Below are 17,659 nucleotides of genomic sequence, written 5' to 3' on the forward strand. Positions count from 1 at the left end.
GGGACACACCCCCTCATAGCCCGGTCAGATACTGGACTATGCCCAGGACTCCGGGCTTCACACTCTTGTGCTCCCTGCCTGCGAACCTTCTCGGTCAGCGATGCCCCCCTGGACTTCCTTGGGAAGCTCACATCGCGGCGAGGGGCAGTACCCGCTGGTTGTTCCCCAGCCATACCCAAGAAGGGCAGGAACTTCCCTCTGCAAATACCTTGTGGAGAAGGCCCCAGTTGGACCCAGGGCAGGGAATCCTTCTGTCCATCAGCCTGATTCAGCAAGGAGTGTGCCTTCTGCTGCAAAGCACACCTCTGGTCTGGGAGAATGGCGCTCCCACAGACCCCACAGTGGGGTCTTGTCAGGAAACTGGGAAGCACTCTCATAAGCATGACACTAAGTCTTCCTCTAAGTCCGCTTCAGAGAAGTTGGACTGGGCTGTAGGCAAGCCTACCATGAGGAACAAGCACCTCCTAAGTCCCAGAGGTGTGACAAGAAAGCCCATAAGCATTTGGCTCCCTCTTGGTCCCAGACCATGTTTCATCGGTACCGTCATCTCCAGCACCTCCCAAACCCCATGATCTGCCATCACCAGCAAAGTCTGATCACTGCCAACTTCAGATACCACCCTCCTCGCCGCTCCAACGGCCCAGATAAGCAGAACCCCCCTCAACACTAGGGTGTTACTATCTAGCCCTGAATCTGTTGCTGCCCCACAGGACATTTTTGCTTTCCTGGATCCGGAATCCCCTTCTCCTTCAGGCCCCTCTGTTTCCAGGGAGATAATATCACCTCCAAGAGAACTGCCTGCTGAAAAGTGCTGATCACCCTCTCACACACCGAATATACCTCCCCACCAACGGCACCGACAGTACCACCACGGGAACTGGAACGAGCCTGCTCCTTTCAGGGAGATTCTGAGCCATATGATGAACCGCTTTCCCCTTACCCTTTGTATCCTCCACTACCCAAAAGACCTGCACAGGTTTGGGCCCATCCTCCATCTCATCTAACTTGGAGTCGCTGGTACCCCATGTCACGGGGTTCCCCACAAACACCTACCAACCCCTCCTACTGGCCATATTGGACAACTTGGGACCTTGCAGAGTCGATCTGATCTGCTAGGGAGTCACCCCTTGCCTCCCCTTTCAGGGGATGCCCCAGATCTACCCCCAGATCTGACAGAGGAGGAGGACGAACATTATGCTCCATATGCGGTGGTTCCACTGGAACAAGTAAGACTGTCATTGTCATTCCTGGATGAAGCAGTGACTTCTACATCTCCTTCTGCCCTCCTCCCCTGATGGCTTCAGGCAATTCCAGAACCTTCTCTGTAGAGTTGCTGGAGAGATTCAGATTCCCCTCGAGGAGATCCAAGACTCTCTCTACAAACTCTCAAGACATCTTGCATGCTTCCAGGCCCACCAGAATAGCTCTCCCCATTAACCAAGCCATACTGGAGCCAGCTAGGACACTTTGACACATCCTTGCCACCTGCGCTCCTGCCCCCAAAGGGGCGGAGAAGCGTTATTACGTGCCATCCAAGGATGTGGAATTTTCGTTTTCTTACCCCATTCCCAATTCACTGGTGGTCCAAGCCACTTTTGAAAGGTCTAGGCAGCAGCACCCTGGTCTACTCCTGCTGACAAAGCAGGCAAACGCCTGGATCTGCTGCGAAGAAAGGTCTTCTTATCATCCAGCCTCCAGTTCAGGGGAGCCAACTACCATGAGTATCTCAAACAAGAGATAAACTCCTTACTGCAGTGAGGAGCTATAAAACATGTCCCTCTGTAATACCAAGGGAGAGGGATTTACTTGACCTCCTTCCTGATACCCAAAAAGAAGGGCAGTTGGAGACCAATCCTTGACCTCCACCATCTCAACTGCTTCATTTGCAAACTCATGGTCACATTGGCAGCAATAATTCCATCTCTAGAAAAGGGCAGGTGGTTCACAGCTCTCGATGTGAAGGACACCTACTTTCACATAGACATTCATCCCACCCCCAGATGCTTTCTCAGATTCATATTAAGCTCTGACCATTTTCAGTACAGTCTACTCTCCTTCAGAATAGTGACCGCACCCAGAGTCTTCACCTAGAAATTCTCGGTTGTAGCAGCCCATGTCAGATGTTGTGGTCTCATTGTCATCCCCTACCTTCATGACTAGCTCCCTGTTTCCAAGTCCCACCTCACTGTTTACCCCTTATTCCAGATCGTTTATGAATATGTTGAACAGCACCGGTCCCAGTACAGATCCCTGGGAGACACGGCTATTTACCTCTCTCCATTCTGAAAACTGACCATTTATTCCTACTCTTTGTTTCCTGTCTTCTAACCAGTTTCTGGTCCATGAAAGAACCTTCCCTCTTATCCCATGACTGCTTGCTTTGCTTAAGAGCTTTGGTAAGGGACCTTATCAAAGGGTTTCTGAAAGTCCAAGTACATTATATCCACTGGATCACCCTTGTCCACATGCTTGTTGACCCCCTCAAAGAATTCTAATAGATTGGTGAGGCATGATTTCCCTTTACAAAAGCTGTGCTGACTCTTCCCCAGCAACTTGTGTTCATCTATGGGTCTGATAATTCTGTTCACTACTATAATACAATCAATTTTCTGGGTACTGAAGTTAGCCGTATCAGCCTGAAATTACCAGAATCACCTCTGGGGCCTTTAAAAAAAATTGATGTCACATTAGCTATCCTCCTGTCCTCTGGTACAGGGGCTGATTTAATCAATAGGTTACATACTAGAGTTAGTAATTCTGTAATTTCATATTTGCGTTCCTTCAGAACTCTTGGGTGAATCCCATCTGGTCCTGGTGACTTATTACTGTTTAATTTATTAATTTGTTCCAAAACCTCCTCTCCTAGTACCTCAATCTGGGACAGTTCCTCAGATGTGTCACCTAAAAGGAATGGCTCAGGTGTGGGAATCTCCCTCACATCCTCTGCATTGAAGATTGATGCAAACAATTCATTTACCTTCTCTGCAATGGCCATGTCTTCCTGGAGCGCTCCTTTAGCACCTCAATCATCCAGTGGCCCCATTGATTGTTAGGCAGGCTTCCTGCTTCTGATGTACTTAGCAATTTTTGTGCTCTGGAACTGGTGTATCAGCAATCAAATCACTCTATCAGCAGCTTCTCTTCCGGGGAAGCAAAATATGCTCACAGATTCCCTCAGAAGACATTTTTCAGTCAACCTCAACCTCAAAGCCAGTCCCAAACCCAAGGCCCTGGACTGTCAAGAACTCCAGGAGAACCATAACTGGGAGGAAAGACACCGAGGAATGGCCTGTGGCCAAGAAGGGACCTGGGGGTTTGGGAAGAGAGGACTGGGGGGGGGGCTGGCCAAATAGCCCCAGGCAGAAGGCAGCAACCAGCATAAGGGGGTGGTGTTACGAGTGTGGGGAATTGGGGCATATAGCAGCCCAATGCCCCAACAGGGAAGAGCCTATGCAATGTAATCTGGGGGATCACGGGGAGCAATGTGGCCTAATCGGTCTGGTAGGGGTCGCAGTGACCTCGCATGGGTATACAAGATCAGTAAAAATGAATGGTATTTAGACCATAGCATTAATAGATTCCGAGAGTGCTATCATGCTGGTCTCGGGTAAGTTGGTGGGGCACGACCAACTAACCCGGGCCAAAAACACAGGGGTAACGTGGGTTCATGGCACTGTAAATTTCTACCCCACAATCCCGGTATGGATTGAGATCCAGGGGAATACTACCAGGGTGACTGCAGGGGTGGTCCCCAGGCTCCGCTACCCTGTCTGAATTGGTAGGGACTTCCCCGGTTTTGAGAGCTTACTCCCCCCAGTAGCCAGGGGAGGGTTGCAACCCCCGGGTTGAGATGAAGGCACCTACAGATAGCCTCACCCCAATGTTTGCCGAATTTGCCCCAGAGTTATTCTCATCCCCCGGAAAACCCCGAAGGTCTAGGCGGGAAAGGAGGGCAGATAAAAGATTAGGGACCAGGATTCTAGCCGAGAACCAGAAAACCTCCCTTGTTGGTAGGCAAACCCATTCAGGAGGTCAGGAGATAATTCAGGCCAGTGAGGACTCGGAGGCAGTTCCTAGCCCAAGTAGGGGCAACCCAGGGGGCGGAGTAGAAACAGGCCCCCTGGAATTAGGTCAGATTGGTACCTCACGTGAGAATTTCGGGCAGGATCAAGCCAATGACCCGCTATATGCAAATGTAAGGGAGGAGGTAGTGGAAGTAAATGGCGTACCCGTGGAAGGAAAGACCAAAGGCCCAAGGCCACATTATGTGCTCAAACGCGATCTGTTGTACAGGATAGCGCAAATACGAGGGGAAGAAGTAGAGCAACTCTTAGTCCCACGGAAACACACAAGGGCAGTACTAGAGTTAGCTCACAGTCATCTATTTGGGGGATATCTAGGAGTAGACAAGACACTGGATAGAGTCCCAAGAAGGTTTTATTGGCCAGGAATACCTGCAGAGATCCAGAACTATTGTGCCTCCTGCCCTGAATGCCAGTTGCATAGCCCCCGACCTCACTTGTGGGCCCCATTAGTACCTTTGCCTATTATTGAAGTCCCTTTTGAGAGGATAGCCAGGGACATAGTGGGTCCACTGGAAAAATCAGTGGGGCCACCGAAACGTACTAGTCATCCTTGACTATGCCACACAGTATCCAGAAGCCATTCCTTTAAGAAACCCCACATCCAAGGCAATAGCAGAAGAACTACTCCAGGTTTTTGCCAGAATGGGCATCCCTAAGGAGATCCTGACAGACCAAGGAACCCCTTTCATGTCAAAATTAATGAAAGACTTATGTACCTTACTCTGCATCCAGGCCATACGGACCTCAGTCTACCATCCACAAACAGATGGACTGGTCGAGTGGTTTAACCATACCCTTCAAAGTATGATCCGGAAGGTGGTAGCTCAGGATGGAAAAGACTGGGAAATGCACCTAGGAAAAGTAGAAGCGGTGCTAGACGCCCTGCGGAAGGCTGGCCTCACTGCCAATCCTCTCAAGTGCATGATAGGACTAGCTGAGGCCAGATACCTCGGGAAGAGGTTTGGTGAAACCCCAATGGAATAAAGTGGAGGCAATACAAGGTTGCCCTCGATCAGTCCGCAAAAAGCAGGTCAGAGCATTTCTAGGGATAGTAGGATTCATCCCTCATTTTGCCACAAGAGCAGGGCCATTGACAGATTTGATAACGGCTCGGGGCCCCGAGATAGTAAAGTGGACTGATGCGGCGGAAGGAGCATTTGCAGATTTAAGGACAGCCCTTTGCTGCCGTCCAGTACTCATAGCCCCAGACTTCGAGAAGGAATTCATCCTACAAACAGATGCCTCGGAGGTAGGGCTAGGAATCGTCCTTTCACAGATGGTAAGGGAGGAGGAACACCTGATCTTATTTCCTGTAGAGGGAAGAAAGTTTGCTATAAATTAATTAAAACACCTGAAGCCAATTAAAGCACCTGAAGCCAGTCACATGATAAAAACCCTCTGTTTCAATCAGAGAAGAGAAGGAGTTGAAGCAGAATGGATTGGTGTTGGAGCAGAGAGCAGTTGGGAGGAGTTGAAGCAGAGTGGATTGGCATTGGAGCAGAGATCAGTTTGGAGGAGTTGAAACAGGGTGGATTCGTGTTGGAGCAGAGAGCAATTTGGAGGGAAGCAGAGGAGAGTTTGGAGAAGTGCTGCGGTGGGCTAAGAAGACCAAGACCCTAGGTAAAGGGACACCTGGTTTGTGCAGAGGGAGGGCAGAAAGCCCCATAAGCTGAAGGGCAGGAGAGGGAAGTAGTCCAGGGGAAGGAACTGCTAGTTCTAGTGGTTTACCGCTATCCCCAGGGCCCCTGAGCTGGGACCCGGAATAGAGGGCAGGCCCAGGTCCTTCCCTCTCCACTCACCTCCTCTAGGACACTAGTGGGGCCGTTAATACCCCAGTTCAGGGGCAAGAAACGGTCCCCCCCCCCAAGAAGAGAAAGCGCGAGACCCATCATGGTAGTGCTGGCAATTTGCCACAGTATACACCATAAATTTACCCCTAAAATAGTTTAGGCATTTCACCTTAACTAACCCTCCTTCACTAACCTATATTCTTCCCAAAACTGCATGCTTCTCTAAAGGAATGAAGAGCCCACTCCTTTGATGTTCAGCAGTCCTTGGCTTTCTGCCTAAAGAGAACACCACCTATCAGAAAATTCCTGAGGCTGTTTCTTGCTATAGCAGAGCGAGTCAGAGGGCACGCCATCTCCACCAGAGAATCTCCAAATGGATAGCTGGCTGCATCTACTCTGTGATCAGCTTTGGAACCTCCCCCATCTCCTCCAAGAGTTAAGAGCTCATTCCACCAGAGCACAAGCAACAACTGTGGCATCTCTTCAGGCAGTGCCCCTCCTGGACATCTGTAAAGCGGCAATGTAGGGCTCCATTCACACATTTTGCATCACATTATGTCCTGGTGCAGGATGCTTCTGCTCATGCCTCCTTTGGGATGGTGGTATTCTGCTGAGTCCTACCCTCCTCCTACTTAGGTACTGCTTGTCAGTCACCCACAGTGGAATACAATAGGGACCATAAGTCAAAGAAGAGGAGGAGGTTACTTACTTGTAACTAGAGATTCTTCAAGATGTGTCATCCCTATTTGTACTCCACTGCCCATCCTCCTTCCCCTCCGCTTTGGATCTGATGTGCGATGGAGAAGGAACTGGAGAGGCGGGTGGTCCACCCCACCCTTTTTCACCTCAGTCGGATGCATGAGGTGAGCCAGGATGCATTCACGGACCAGTGGACACTACTTTCAAATTCTCTGGCTTCTGGCACATGGTGCATATGCGTAACCTCCACTGGAATACAGATATGGAGCACACATCTCAAAGAACCTCCAGGGGCAGGTCAGTAACCTCCTCTTCCACTCCGCTTCACTCTTGGAGGCTGGTCTGGAAAGCAGTCGCAGATGGGGCACTTGTCAGACATGTCCAGGCTGGAGAGGGGATAGTCTTTCTTACTGGTGCATTCATTGTGCTCGGCCCTTCCCCTGAAGAAAGAGGCTCTGAGCCAGAATCTCTACATTTGCGCTGCTTGCTGGCTTGGCAGCTGCATGGCATGTCATGTGCAATTAACCTGCAGCAGCTGCAGTCCCTTTACATGAGACTTGCATCTGCCCAGCATCCACATTTCCCAGCTCAGGAAATTTCTGGTGCCAGAGATGGCTCACTGCCCTCTGTGAGGCACCAGCCAGGATGGTTGTCTGCCAGCCTGTCTCCACTACTGACTGGGGCTGCCAGTGTGTTCCTGCTCCACAAAGGAACATGCTGAAATAGCTGGGCTTCTGCTCTCTAACATCTTCCATTTCCAGACCCTTTCTCTCCCTTCCTACTGTCTGCTGCCTGGAACAACCCTTTCCCAGGCTCCCCTCCTGGGCTCCTCCGCAGCCACCTTCCTCTCTGATTCTCACCCCTGGCTCTCCCCTCCTCTCGCCCTCATCCTCAGTGATTTCAGTTTCCATGTTCCCATCCCATGCTCTCAAGCTCCCCTCCTCTGTTTGAAACTTCAAACTCCATTGCCGTGTCCCGTCTCTCTGGTCACCAACGCATCTCCTTCAGCACTGCACACAACCACCCCCTCCACCCTTCCACTTGGCTCTTCTGTGACCAGTGATGTCCAAGACTCCTCTGCCAATCTCAGCCCCCTCCTCTCCTCCACTGAGTTATTCATTAATTTGGTCCACTCTTTCCACAGCCCTCCCCTCTTCCATGGCTGACTCCGTCCCATTAGCCCCCCCCCATCTTGGTTTACCACCAACTTCCACTGAACACTTATGGAGAACATCTCAGGACCACGTGGGCATCCTCTCCGTCAACGGTGTTCTCTCTTCCTTCAGTTCTTCTGTTGTCCTCGCCAAGTGGGACCGCCTCACCATGCTCATGCACTCTGAGATCTTTGAAGGGAAGGAGCTATATAAATCCCAAATGTTGTTATTATTGATTTGTCTACAAGCCACAAGCAAGACCAGGAGTGGCTACACTAGCCACTGTCCAAATACACACAGCATCCCTGTCCCGCTCCTAATGGCTAACAGTCTAAATAGATCGGACAAGGAAAATTTCAGGGACAGGGAAAACCAAGAGATGCCAGAAGTCCAACAGTAAGTTTATGGCTCAACAGAGATTAAAAACTCACTTTCTTGGCCCCCAGGCCAGTGCCCCAGCATTGATGTGGCACCTTTCAACCACTGATCTCCAAGCCCTTTGTAAAAATCAGTTAATGAAGTCCCACATGACTGCAGAAGATAGATAGAACTACCCACATTTTGCAGAGGGGAAACTGAGGCATGGAAAGGTGATGTGACCTACTCTGTGTCACACAGAGAGCCAGAAATAGAACCCAGCTCCCTGCCTACTCTAGCCACTAGTCCATATGGTGATTTGTTATTATCAGCTGGTCACTAGCAATGATTTTTCTTGCATATGGCTGCAGAATGTCTCTACTGTTGAGTGCACCACTTCTTCTTTGCTCTGAGGGACAGAAACAGCCTCCTTGTGGGAGGGCAGAGTTCATATCTCTGTCCCTGGGCAGAGACACCCCCTCCCCCAGGCTGGGGATGTGTGTCTAATGCTCACTGAAGGCAGACTGGCAGCAGGGGCGGTCTGGTAGACAGAGTGAGTGGGGACTGCCGAAGGAATCCCTAGCCAGGCATGCCCCCAGGCCGCCTGCACTGCACTTGACAAGCAGCACACCCTGGGTGTCTTGCTTTAAGTTTACAGTGGGTGTTGTGGGGGCAGGTGGATCACATGAGTTTGCATCCCCAGTGAGCTGGCTGTGGATGCACAGGGTTCAGTGGCACAAGGGGTCGCCTGCCAGTGCAGAGGTTGGGTCGAAAGGTCACTTCAGCATGAGTTCAGACCAAAGGGGAGGTAATGAACTCCTCATAATTAGCCATGCAATGCACCATGAAATGCAATGGAAGAAAAGACCATTGACTGGGGTAGAGCTGAACTATGATTGGTGGGAGGACTAGAGGCTGGCTTCTGAGGCACATCCAAGATCTGGTTATTGGTGATGCTCCAGCTAAGAACAGGATGGCAAAAGGAGGCTTTTCTACTGGTGAAGTCTGTAAGTGGTCCAGCGAGTGCAGGGGGTCAGGTCAGGGAGCCTAGAGTACGGGGCTGGGCCAGGGATCCCAGTACAGGGTGTTGTGTCAAGGAGTCTGGTGCAGGGTTCAGGGCCGAAGGGGAAGGGGTTCAATACTGGCTGCTGGATGGGGCAGTACACCATTGGGTGCTGGGCCGGGATGCACAGCACAGGGCACTGGAGTGCACAGTGCAGGGTTCTGGGCTGGGGGGCACAATGCTGGGTGCTGAATGGGGCAGCACACCATTGGGTGGTGGGCTGGGGTGCACAGCGCAGGGCACTGGGGCAGGAGTGCATAGTGCAGGGGGTTGGGGGGGCACAGTACAGGGGGCTGGACTGGGATGCACAGTGCAGGCACTGGGCGGCACAGTACAGGGCACTGGGGGGTGCAGGGGGTTAAGGGGGGCACAGTGCAGGGGGCTGGCTGGGATGCACAGTGCAGAGCACTGGGGGGGGCAGTGCAGGGGGCTGGGTTGGGGGTGCACAGCGCAGGGTGCTGGGGTAGGGCACAGTGCAGGGTGCTGCAGAGTGCTGCCCCAGGGATCATGGTACAGAATGTCACTCAGGTTATTAGCAATGTGCACCAGCAGTGGTTTGGGTTCACATCCACCTTTCTGGCCCTCTCCCATTGCATATGGTTCAGATCAGGGGGAATGTCGTGCAGCGTGAGGCTGGGGAGAAGGATCCGGCTGGGGTGGAGAGAGCGTGGAAGGAGCTGGGAAATGCCATGAGAAGAAGCTTTTTCTCCAAGGACAATCCCAGGCTGGTGACAACATCTAGCAGGGCATGTTGAGTATCACAGCCCCATTGCTCAGACCCAGAGCTCAGCAGCACAGCTGGCCCCTCCCATCCCCATCCCCTCTTAGGAAGAAGATCACCTTGGTCTCTGAATGCTAATCAGCCCTCTCCCCAGTGTGATTCCAGCTTTCAGCTCCATCAGAGCCCGTGGAAACAGAACAGGTCTTCCTGTGGTCTGCACGCGCCTGGAGGTAGGAAGCAGCCTACAGCAGAGAGGTGAGGGGATGGGCACAGGGTTGAGGGGCATTTATAGACTTAGGAGAGCACCAGTCCATCCCCCTGCCCCAGCAGGGTTAATTATCCCTGGACCATCCTTGCTGAGCTGAATTCCAGGGGCACATCTCCTCCAGGCCTGAAATGCCACCCAGGGCTTGCGGAAGAGGTGCTCTTTGCATGGGCTGCTAAGCAAGGGCTCTGCTAGGCATGTTTGTGAAGAGTGACACCAAAAGAGGGCAGGGTGGGGACCCCTTGCCTCCCCCAGCCAAAGGGCCCTTCCCAGGGAGATGGTGGCAGGAGCCCCCCAGCTCCAGTCTGTATGTAGGGGTTGGGGTGCCAGGCTCGCCCATGCCCAAGGCTCTGTCTGGGTCTCAACAGGGAGGTTTGCCTGGCTCTGTACGGGGAATCAGTGTATCAGATCAAACAGCAATGAAACCAACTGTGGCCCCGCTAGACCCTGGGACCCCAGCCCAGCCACTGCCCTCTTGGAGCTGGGGATTCTCAGGCTGGCCTGGGGCAGAGGCATCTCTCCAGAGCCCGGCCAGCTGCCCAGGGGAGTGGTGGGCATGTGGGATGGGCTCCCAGGGGCTGCCAGGCAAGGCACACTCCCGAGATGGGTGGGCTGCAGCCCCCAGGCCATTTGCCAACTGAGGCAGCATCCCTGGCCCAGGCAGAGAGCATGGCTGGGGGTGCCAGTGGTTGGGTGAATCACCCCCCTGGCCCAGCACCAGCCACAGCAGGGCAGCCAGGGGCTAAAGGAGAGCCTGGCTGGGAGTTGAACAGGGATCGCTGGTGCATTGGAGGGGGCACGGCCAGGGTTATAGCCTCCACTGCTCTCCGGGGTACCCCTGGCCACCATGGCCCCAGGGGGCAAAGAGGGGAGCTGCACTGGAGGCTGATGTGACCTTCCAGCCCAGCCAGCCTCTGGCCCAGGGGCAGCTCAGGGCCCTGCCACCCGGGGAGATGCAGGCTCCATGCTGGGCCAAGGGCTCTGCGCTCCTGTTGCCACCGAGGCTGTGGCCAGGCAACAGTGGGAGGGTGCAGGGGCAGGGTGCCTGGAGGGGGCGCAGTATGGGGCCTGAGAGCAGGGGTGCCGGGGGGTCGGTTTGGGGCCTGAGGGCAGGGGCTCCCTCTGGGACACCCTGCCCCATGCCCAGACAGCACTGGCTCAGTGGGGCCTCTCTGCCGGGCGCCTCCGCGGGGGCGGTGCCCCCTGGTGTCATGAGCCAGCTACCCCCGAAGACCCTGTCCCTTAGGAGGGTGGGAGCCGTGGGGCTGCGCCCCCACCCTAGGGCACCCGCCACGCACCCCCCTCGGAGAGGGACAGTGCCCAGCCGCGCCTGCGGCGCCTAGCGCTTGGGATCAGCACCCCAGACTCGGACAGCTCCTTGCTGCGCGTCCGGCCGCGCCAGCTGCTTGGCTTGGGCGCCTTTGGAGGAGTTTCCAGCAAGAGCCAAATCCGCGAGCATCAGGGAGAGGGCGCGGGCGCGGGAGAGCCCCGCTTGGCAGCTGAGCAAATCAAGAGCCTTCAGCACCAGCGCGGTGGGCAGCTACTTATGCAAGAGCCAAGGACCGAGAGGCAGAGCCCCTCCAGCACCGGGCGGAGACAGCAGCTCCCCAGCCAGCGAGCCGGCAGCCCAAGTCCGCTCGCCTCTGCCTGGCTCCGATGGGGAGGCGAGGAAGAGGCTGGCCCGGGAGAGGACCGTTGCTTCCCAGTCGCTAACAGGTCCCCTTGCTGCCCAGGTAAGCGATTGCTCTCCATCGGCATCTCCTGCCACAAGGACCCTTCCCTTCCCTGTGCCCGCCTGGGGCAAGGCAACGCAGCCCGTCCTGGGGGCTGCAGGGGACTTGGCTCTGCCACGCTGCCCTCTGGGCACCCGCTCGTCTTCCCCAGAATCAAGGGGCTGGTGCTAACCCCTCTCCCCCGTTAGTCTGGATGTGGGGGCAGCCGTTGCTTGGCGAAGGCTTGCTAAACCTGTACATAGCCTCGGTGTCTACTCCTATTCTTCCCGGCAGATTGAAAGGCAGCTACAAGATTGGACTGGGAGCCCAGCAGTGCTGTGTGCCCGGCACCCACTCCCAATTCTGGCCATTCGGCATCTTCTAAAGTTGACTTGGGGGGCTGGGCGGGCGGTTCACTCCAGAAATAATTGTATTCGCCCGATCCAGATCCCCCCCCCCATCTTCCCGGGAGCTCCGGGGCAGCAAAAATATGCCTCCTTGCTGCTGGCTTGTCTCGGAAAGAAGGGGCTGCCTTTTCCATTTGATGCCAGCCGGGATGGCCCTGTCTGAGCAGGTTTTGCTGCGTTTGAACGATTCAACGTCCTTCGTGGGCAAGACGAAAAAGTCTGAATAGATGAAAACGCCTCAAAAGGGCTGACGGCTCCGCGTGGCTTTTAATAAACAAACCGACCAGGCAGGGAGATGAAAGCAGAGCGCAGAGCGGGGGAGGGAAGAGAAGTGTGAAGGAATCCGGTAAAATAGAGACACTTGTTTCCTCCTCTCTCCTTTGCACAGAGTCTAGAGCCCTAATTCAGGGCTTGTACAGAGCAGCCCCCAGCCACACAAGGTAACTTGGAGCCCTCCTTCTGTTTGGCCTCCGTATATTCTTTGGTTTACCCCTCCACACACTCATCACCCCCCAAATAGGTGTAGGCTGCGCTGAGGGGAAGCTATTGACAGATGTGTTTGTTTTTATTTTCTTCCAGTTTTTCAAGCCAGTCACACAATTAACAACTGACCAAGTGAGCAAAAGTAAATGACTGGCTGGGGGGGAAATCTGACCAGGAAACTAAGTCTTTCTTTCTTTCTTTCTTTCTTTCTTTCTTTCTTTCTTTCTTTCTTTCTTTCTTTCTTTCTTTCTTTCTTTCTTTCTTTCTTTCTTTCTTTCTTTCTTTCTTTCTTTCTTTCTTTCTTTCTTTCTTTCTTTCTTTCTTTCTTTCTTTCTTTCTTTCTTTCTTTCTTTCTTTCTTTCCTTCCTTCCTTCCTTCCTTCCTTCCTTCCTTCCCATTAGAACAACTACCCAGAAGCATGGTGGATTCTCCATCACTGACAATTTTTAAATCCAGATTGGAGGTTTTTCTAAAAGCTCTGCTCAAGGAATGATTTGGGGGCCGTTCTCCGGCCTGTGCTATACAGGAGGTCAGACTAGCTGATCTCAACGGTCCCTTCTGTCCTTGGGATGGAGGAATTTATGAATTTCCCCTTCACCTCTCTAATTCTTTCTCTCTTTTCTACACGAGAGGGAAGAATACTCTTTTGCAGCTTTAAGTGTTAGGTCCCAGCAAGGCTCAGAGGTATTTGCTATCTATCTAGAGTCAGGGGCATGCTATAAAGACAATGCTGTAACATTCCTACGGGGAGAAAATGTGCTCAATTGCCCTCCAGTTAAAAAGAAATAGCCAGATGAAGTCTGCAATCTAATTCATGTAAAACAAAGTGCATTATTTATCATGCCATCTGAAAAGCCCAAACTCCTTTATCTTCAAAAAGTTGAGTCTGTTTTATAAATGCAAGAGAAAAGTTTTAACTCATTCCACCCCATGGATGCCTTTGAATCTTTAAGGATACTTGTAAGAAAGGCAAATGAGAAATCAGAGCACATTGCTCATTTTTGCCGCTGATGTCTTGTGAATGCGTGATTTGACCAGCTATTCTAAAGAGCAACCTGAATTAATTTGTGTGGAATTAAAATCACCCTGGACAGTCATCCATCAGACAATCACTGACAGACAATCACCCTCTCATAAAGCAGACCCGACAGGATGTCTATTTTGGGGCAATTTATCGAAATGACTGATGGCGTCAATTAAGCACAGGGCCTGTGGAGACTGGGGCTTGCTCTCAGAGTCTCCTTGTATGTTCCATATCTCAGAAAATCACCAAGAAAGGAGCCTGAAGCTGCAGTTTCAGCTGTCAGGTGAGAAGACTGAAGAGCAACAGGAGAGCTGAACGAATGGTAGCACACAAGATGTGCGGCGGGTTGGGGGGCATATTTGTTGTCTTTGTTTTTAGATGTAAAACCCCTTGCCTTCTACCCTCACAAATTGACTGCCACCAATCCCCTTCCAGGCTTGTGTAGGATTTGGAGGGCATCTGATGACTCCAGTACTGCTCTTTGAACAAATACATGCAAAGACAAGGACCTAACTACTCCTAGAGGAGCAGGGCTGCCAATGGTGGCACCGTCTCTCAGGCCCCCAATTCAGGAAAGCATTTAAGCGTGTGCTTCACTTAAGTACATGCTCAAAGTCAATGGGATTTACAGATTAATAGATTCATAGTTTCTGAGGCCAGAAGGGATGGTTGTAATAATTTCGTCAGGTCTCCCCTATAATACAACCCACAGGATGTCCTTGAATTAATTCCTCTGTGAACCAGAGCAGATCTTTTAAGAAAGCCTCCAATCTTGATTTAAACATTGCCAGTGCTGGAAAAATTCTGGATACCTTATCTCCACTCTGAATGGATCTAGCTTAAACTTCCAGCCATTGGATCATATTATACCTTTGTCTGCTAAATTGAAGAGCCAATTATTAACTTATTTGTTCCCCATGTGGGTACTTATAGACTGTGATCAAGTCACCTCTTAACCTTCTCTTTGTTAGATAGATTGAGCACCTGGAGTCTATCGCTGTAAGGCAGGTTTTCCAATCCTTCAATCATTCCTGTGGCTCTTCTTTGAACCTTCTCCAATTTATCCACATCCTTGTTGAATTGCGGGCACCAGAACTGGACACACTGGCCCAGCAGCTGTCACACCAGAGAAAAAATATAGGCGTAAAACAACCTCTTTACTCCTACTGGAGGTTCCTCTGTTTATGCATCCCAGAATCACCTTAGCTGTTTTGGCTACAGCGTCATGCTGGGAGCTCAAGTTCAGCAGATTCTCCACCACAACCCTCAAATCTTTGTTAGAGTCACTGCTTCCCAGGAGAGAGCCCAGCATCTGGCAAGTATGGCCTACGTTCTTTGTTCTCAGATGTATCATTTTACATTTGGCCATGTACTGTTTGCTTGCACCCAGCTTGCCAAGCATGCTTAAAGGTAAGCACTTTTTGTACGCACCGTATGCATGTTTTCTTGCATAGGGATGAACATATGTATTTGCTCCAGTGTTTTCCTGACCTGGGCCAGATTCTGAGCTGAGGTACATCAGTGCAGCTCCATTAATTCAAGAGGAGTAGATCCATTCACGTCACTGAAATCAATGATGCAGTGCTGTTTCACACCAGCTCAGGATCTGGCCCGTACTGGCTAGATTCAGTTTTTACGTTCATAGGAAATAAGAAATAAGGTAGTTCTATGATTCTAGGATGGTAGAGCCATTTAATGGGCAAGACTGAGAGGGATAGAGCAGCTAACAGAAACCTAGGACCCCTGGAGAAGAGAACTGCTTGAGGGAGACTCGAGTGCCAGGCATGGCTGTGATTTGAGAAATGGCTCTGCTTGAACAGGACAGTGACTAGAGCCCAGGTTGAGATGTACGTGGGGAGTTGGACACAGACACTATCTTTGTTCCACAGACTTCAGGACTAGAGGGAAAACAAAGGCAGCTTAGGGCTCTTCAGAATGAATCAACGTGAAGGCAAATGACATCTTGCCTACTACAGCAAGGGAAAGTGACAGAATGGGCCCTAGAGAACCCCAGAATTACTCTGATTATCTCCTTCCATAGGCCCTGCCATCCCAGGAGCTCAATGCACCTGACAAACATTAATGAATTGACCCTCACAACCCCCCTATGGGGCAGGGAGTTTTATTATTCTCCATGTGACCAGAGGGGAAAGAGAGGCATGCACAGGTGAAGTGACGTGCCTAAGGGCACATAGCAAGGCAGAAAATGAGCCAGGACTAGAACCTCTGACTACAGGACCAGTGCTGTAACCACCAAGCAATGCTTCCTCTCTGGTGGCCTAGTGGCTGCAGTGTGCACTGCTGGGGTTCAGACGATGGACAAGAGGGACTCCCTGAGGTCATGGGGGGAGGGTGCAAGAGGGGAATGTATCAGGCATGGGGGGCCTCAGTCAGGCACAAGGGGGGATTGCAAGAGCATCCCCCACTCCTCTAGGGAGACTGTGTCTAGCCTAGCATCTCTCACTGTCGGGATCCCCCACCCCCCCACGCAATTTTCAGACTAAATATTCTCTTTGTTCATATCATCCCGTTGATCCTAGGCCTCCCCACCACGTGCCACATAAACGATCCCTTGACCTCCTTGGTGCTCACAGCCCTCAGACCTCTGTAGGCTCTTACGTGCCCCATCTTTCACCATCTCTTAGCCGAGCTCTAGCTATTTAGCTCTTTCAATCTTCCCTCATAAGCGATCCCTTCCCCGCAGCTCTCCTCTGAACACCCTCCCCTTTGCCAGGCTCTCTCCAGCCAGGAGGGGCCCTGGCATCGAATGCAGGGGGCCAGTCCAGAGCTTGGTTTGGCGCTCCACCAGTCTCTCCAGCTGAGAATCCAGAGCTGGATTTGTGATGTGGTCACACCAGGCTGGATGCATCTCTGTATGCAGTCCCACCTGGCACTGGGCCTATTAACTATCAGATTGCACTGCAAACTTATCACTGATTCGCTGTCTCCTATCACCCTCTCAGTATTCAAAGGGGAGGCTGTGTGGCCTAGCGCATAGCGCACTGGCCTGGGACTCCAGAGACCTGAGTTTTAGGCTGTGCTCTGCCACTGGCTTGCTGGGGGACCTTGGGTATGTCACTTCTCTGCTCCCTGCCTCAGTTTCTCCATCTGTAAAATGGGGATAATGTCATAAAGCCCTTTGAGTTCTATGGCTGAAAAGTGCTACATAAGAACTCAGCACCAGGGACAGATGAGTTGTTTTCTGACCCGCCCAAATCTGTACTTGTTGGCTGCAACCCCCATCTCCCACCCATGGGGTTGGCTCTCCTTCCTTGCCTGTTGGGTCAGTGTGGTCATGGCCACATGCCCCATGCCTGCTGTGCACCTCCCCCTGTGGGTGCGTGCTGTGGAGTGAGGCGCCCTGGATGCCTCAGCACACTTGTGCCATAGCACACACAGCGTAGCGAGGTGGCAGCCACCAACAGGAGCAGGGCATGCATTTGCCACCGTGCCAACCCCACGGGCAGAACAAGGCAGACCTGACCCTGCCGGGCCACAGTGCTCAGTGATGGAGTCTGACCCACCTTGACACCGAGACGTGGAGGCAAGGACACGGTGCCGGCTGGCCGGGCACTGATCTGCTCGGTGATGGTAGAAAGGATACAGCTCGCCAGTTGCAGGCGCTTAGCGAAAAAGGCAAGCTCTGTCAGCTGCTATTTGAGAGCAAACTTCTGATGCCAGAGCTGACAGTGGCTGTAGGGGCCGGAGCCACGGCTGTGAGCCAAGCAGGCGCTGGTGAAAGCCAGGGTTGCCTGAGACGAGAGGGGCATTCATCTCCTCCCTCGATTATTAGTGCACTCAGCCCATCAGGAACCCACAGCCCTGGAGGTGTGTGATTTGGAGACACTTTGCCTGAGCTGCCCGCACCTCCCTCGTGTTCCCTGTCTCTCTGCCTGGCT

The 17,659-nt window shown here is 52.4% G+C and overlaps 2 protein-coding genes across 4 annotated transcripts in view; both read left to right on the forward strand.

Annotated features, from left to right (window-relative positions):
* ACY1 (aminoacylase 1) overlaps window positions 1-17,659 on the forward strand; it is a 455,667-nt gene that overhangs the window by 193,422 nt on the left and 244,586 nt on the right. The gene's annotated exons all lie outside the window — the stretch shown is intronic.
* GRM2 (glutamate metabotropic receptor 2) overlaps window positions 11,603-17,659 on the forward strand; it is a 77,734-nt gene continuing 71,677 nt past the window's right edge. The window contains exon 1 of one of the 2 annotated variants that reach the window (XM_073352509.1): window positions 11,603-11,867. The gene's annotated coding sequence lies outside the window, so the exon portion shown is untranslated. The remainder of the gene's footprint in view (window positions 11,868-17,659) is intronic. The other variant, XM_073352506.1, reaches the window with a different exon arrangement.

Source organism: Lepidochelys kempii, chromosome 7 (assembly GCF_965140265.1).
Source record: "Lepidochelys kempii isolate rLepKem1 chromosome 7, rLepKem1.hap2, whole genome shotgun sequence".
NCBI classification, from domain to species: Eukaryota; Metazoa; Chordata; order Testudines; family Cheloniidae; genus Lepidochelys; species Lepidochelys kempii.